We start from the raw sequence: 4,926 nt of genomic DNA on the forward strand, positions 1-4,926 counted from the left end.
TTAAATACAGTGCCAATGCAACAACATAATTGCCAGACATGTCCCTACTCTGATCTGCATGTAAGGTACACACTACTGTACTCCACAACATGTGTCCCATCCCCTTCAGACATGTCCCCACTCTGATCTGCATGTACACACTACTGTACTCCACAACATGTGTCCCATCCCCTTCAGAAGCAACAGAAAACTGAAATTTAAATCTAATGTAAAGCTTGAAGCAGCTTTAGAAGGGGATAGGGGATGAATCTGTCACTTTGGAAAAACTCTGGATTCTCCATGGGATCCTCCAAAAGAGAAGAATGCAGCTAATGTTTGTTAACTGAAGAGAATGTACCAGCATCCACTAACCTCAGTTTCTGCAGTCTGCAGTGGGAATCCTCCAGTAAAGCACACAGCTGAGTCACTCCCAAGGCTTCTGGTATACGCTTACTCAGATCCAGCTCAGTCATGAGTAAGGGGTTTGAACCCACAGCTGAAGCCACAGCAGCACAGGCTTCCTCAGCAGCACTCCCTTTCAGGAACCTGTACAAATAGAGACAATAAATATATCTGTTGTCTGACACAAAAGATCATCACTGGCAAAAACATTACAACTTCTGCCAAGGCAGCCTTTGACAGAAATGTAAAAAAGCAAACTGAGCAGTCACATATGTGTATTTCTCATGGGAAAGGAAGCACTGCTACCCACTTGTCAAGTCTATTGATTCAATAAGTCTGCTTGGCCTGGTGCAGCAGCTTTAAATCTTACAGGATCAGTTTTCACTGCAACAGCTGAGCTCATCCTGTCACTTTTAATATAATTGTAACCCCTTTTTCTAATGGAAGTCAGACTGTTTGGTACAGTTATCATTACTAGATCACCATCTTGTAGGAACCTGCAGCAGCCGCCTTGGTTCATACTGAAATACACAGGAGTCACACTCACATCAAACAGAACAGAATCCTGGGTTGGACTTCCTGTCTACCAATACATCTAGGATTTTTAGTCATAGAATTATATCTGGTAAGTATTCTATATATCAACTAAGTAATAACAAACTAATAAGTACAATGGGCATGAATCAAACAATTAGCGCAGTGCCTCCACTAAGGACATGCTATACCAGTGTACATGGCAGGAAATATGCACATCCTCAGATATAATTACAATGTCTTTTAGTCAAACAATAGTGACTGATGGGCAAACTGATGACATTTTTTTTACAAATAGGAGAATTCATTTGGCCCTTTACTGTACAAATTAAATAAATAATTTGGGTGTGTGGATGTGTGCAAAATGTATATAAATGACATGTTCATTCAACTTTTCTAAATATGTAAATCAGCAATATGAAATGAGAAGTTCCCCCTTAATTGTTGTCACCTTCGCACACATTCGTATGATCAACTGAAACGTATTACAAACAATTCTTACAACCCAATGCTCCTAACTAGCACACCATGAAAACCCAATGAATGCAAAATGGCGTTTAAGAAACAGTAAACGCAAAATGGAGTCATAAACTCCGCTAAGGAAAGGTCAAAAACGTACATTAGCTTAGAAGATTAAAGGTAACTTTAACATTGCATACATGTATAACACATTTAACACACGAGTCAAAACAACAGTTCGCCAAATCTCTGTTCATGTTAGCAAGCTCGCAATACTACCTTGGGAACCATGAGGAAATCCAGAGTTCGTTGTACTCCCATTGGAGAATGAAATCCAATAAATATTAAATAAAAGTTCACTCTCGCTGTTACAGTTGTACACACGGGAGACACGAACAGTTTTCCATCACCAATAAACTCCGTAGCATCTACTCACGAATTACTCAGTAGTCCGTGATGCTTGACGGACAGGATGAAGTTCATGGAGGCTAACTTATTAGCTTCAGCTCCCAGCTCTGTGATGGTGAACCCAGCCCAAACTCCCTCCGCGCTTCTCTTCATCAGGCACCGTGGACGAAGTTACACAGATAAACTAATGCTTGCTATGAAAATTAGCTGAGTCCCAGGTCTCGTTGTTGCCCGTGTCTATTTTGAATACACAACTTAATACAGCTAAACCTCTCCTTAACAGACAGAAGACTACCCATTCATGCCACCTACAAATCCAACTTGCTCCAATAAAAACAACTACTTCTCCTCACACAGGATTGGGTACAGCCTTGAAAAACAACGAATTCCAGCGGGAAACATACATAGTTACTAAACAAGGGAAAAGGCATCAAGCACACACAGCGCACACAGTTTGAACTCCAACCACATAGCATTATCAATGAAAGAAAAGCATTAACAAAATAAATCATTTTCTTAAAGGGTCTTACATGATGTTCATCTATGGTCATTAGTGATGCCCCTAAGTCAACAGCTTGATAATGTACCACACTCAAAGACTGAGAGTTGGATTTTGTCTTGATGCCACATACATTTATTTCACTGATGTTTACTGTAAAACATGCCAAATACATTCATCAGGACAACAGCCCATGTCTTTCTCCTGCTGAGAACTGTTCTTCTTCCTGCAGGAGTCAGCGTGGATACAGCAACCACCGTTTCTAGCGCGCTGGTGCCACCTAGTGGTAGAACTGGTGAACTTATCAAAACTTGATGCATTTTTCACTTCAGGCAATAATCTTGTGCTGAGGGCGCTACAATAACATATGAGGTGTGGCTATTAAATAATGAGACTAATGCTATATGTCAATCGTAATGAAAAATACTAATTATACTCATAGAACTCGTACAGTGCATCCGGAAAGTATTCACAGCGCTTCACTTTTTCCACATTTTGTTATGGTACAGCCTTATTCCAAAATGGATTAAATTCATTTTTTTCCTCAACATTCTACACACAATGAAAAGAAAAAGGTTTTTTGAAATTTTTGCAAATCTTTTAAAAATGAAAAAAATCACATGAGCACCGACGCTCCCCATCCAACCTAATGAAGCTTGAGAGGTCCTGCAAAGAAGAATGGGAGAAACTGCCCAAAAATAGGTGTGCCAAGTGAAGGAACCAGAAATTAAGATTTAGAGTTCATAATTATATACATACCATAGTCAATACATATTATATCTAGTTCTAATTGTGCTTTCATTTAGACATAATTTAGAATGTAAGCATTTCTGATTGGCCTGGGGTAGGTGTGAAGCCTGTGAGTTCAGATCCCTTGGAGCTCAGCTGGAGATCGTGCCCATTTCCTCTGTGAAGCAAATGGCCTCACAGACTCAGTGTCTCCAAGGCCTAATGAATAGAGGGTGTCACCCCTTATACTGAGTGCATTTAACTGCAATCTTCACTGGATAATCAGATGAGTCTGAGGTGAAGTTATGAGTGGAACTTCAGGCTTTGTCTCCCTTGGAATGGCCACCATTGTACAAGATTAAACCTGTTTCCTGACTGATCATAACTAAGACTGGGTCTCCAAATATATGGTATAAAATGAATACTATCACAAGCTTGTAGCATCATACTCAAAAAGACTTGAGGTTGTAATTGCTGCCAAAGGTGCTTCAACAAAGTATTCAGCAAACGCTGTGAATATATGTACGTGTTATATTTCCGTTCTTTATTTTTGATACATTTTGCAAAAAATTCTAAAATCCTGTTTTTGCTTTGACATTATGGGGTATTGAGTGTAAATTGATGAGGGAAAAAATTACTTCAAACGATTTTAACATAACAAAATGTGGAAAAAGTGAAGCGCTGTGAATACTTTCCGGATGCACTGTGTATACTCGTAATAGTCTCATTATTTAAAACCCACACCTTGTATGTCCATGTGCAGGTTTTTAACTTTTTGAAAAACAGAACAGCTGTGTAATATTCTTGATATACATTTACCTGAGATTTGTCAGTTTACACTGCGGGTCCTCCTTTAGGTCAAAAAGCAGTTTGACTCCTGATTCCCCTGGATCATTTCCTCTGAGATCCAGCTCTCTGAGATGATTGGGATTTAACCTCAAGGCTGACGCCAGACTAGCATAGCCCTCCTCTGTGATACTGCAGTCTGAGAGTCTAAAGTGATAATATAGTCATAATTTAGTCAAGGCAAACACAACAAGACATTTACAGTGCATTTAAAGGGAGAACATTTTTATAGCCAAATTGAAGGGATCAGCAGTTTACTACGTGAGGTATATTGGATGGCAGATCATTTGAAAGGTTGTTGAAATAAGTAATGGTGAAGGTCCCATTGTTAATTAACTGAGCCCAATTATTTTGAAACATATACTCAGATATAAACATCTCTGAGTCATCCAGATTTTCAATTAAATAGTTTGTGATCTTGTGGTTTTCTGACTCTCTAAACATTTTATTTTCATCTGAGTGATTGTCCCAAAATATACTTGATGAAAGTTTCATATGATCTTGTGCCGTTCTTTCAGTGAGCTGTTTGCAAGGAAAGGAAAAGTCTTTAAGTCCATGTATGTCTGAAACTTTATAGGATTTGGAAAAATTGTGTAAGAAATACTGTTTCTCTGTCTAGAATACTGGGGGTACTTTTTACTAACGTATATTTTATCAAGAAATTAAAGGTTTGTATGTAAATGTTTGTGTTCGTATCTGTTTGTGTGTGTGTGTTTGTGTGTGATGAAGATGGAAAAGGAGAGTGATATTAAGTGTTTACTGCTGAATTAATAAGGACCCTTTACATGTGAAGATCATGACAGTTCACCGTCACTGTCAAATTCACTGATATTTACATTTACATTTAGTCATTTAGCAGACGCTTTTGTCCAAAGCGACGTACAAGGGAGAGAACAGTCAAGCTAAGAGCAATAAAAAGCATGGTGTAACAATAAATACTACTTTACATGAGAATTAGAAAACAACGACCTAGAAAAAAGGAAAAAGAAGTGCAGGAATGTAACTGCTGAAGTGCAAGTTAAGCGCTAGTCAGGTGCCAGTTAGGAAGGGAGGTGCTCTCTGAAGAGTTG

At 38.7% G+C, this 4,926-nt stretch overlaps 1 long non-coding RNA gene across 1 annotated transcript; it reads right to left on the minus strand.

Moving 5' to 3' along the window:
* Positions 1 to 477: 477 nt before the first annotated feature.
* Positions 478 to 3,867, minus strand: LOC122128622. Its single transcript, XR_006151509.1, has 3 exons — positions 3,830 to 3,867; positions 1,811 to 3,229; positions 478 to 525 (listed from the first exon to the last, which is right to left on the minus strand). It is a non-coding gene; the product is annotated as an uncharacterized LOC122128622 (long non-coding RNA).
* Positions 3,868 to 4,926: the final 1,059 nt, after the last annotated feature.

The sequence above is a fragment of the Clupea harengus genome, chromosome 2, assembly GCF_900700415.2.
Source record: "Clupea harengus chromosome 2, Ch_v2.0.2, whole genome shotgun sequence".
In the NCBI taxonomy this organism is placed as follows: Eukaryota; Metazoa; Chordata; class Actinopteri; order Clupeiformes; family Clupeidae; genus Clupea; species Clupea harengus.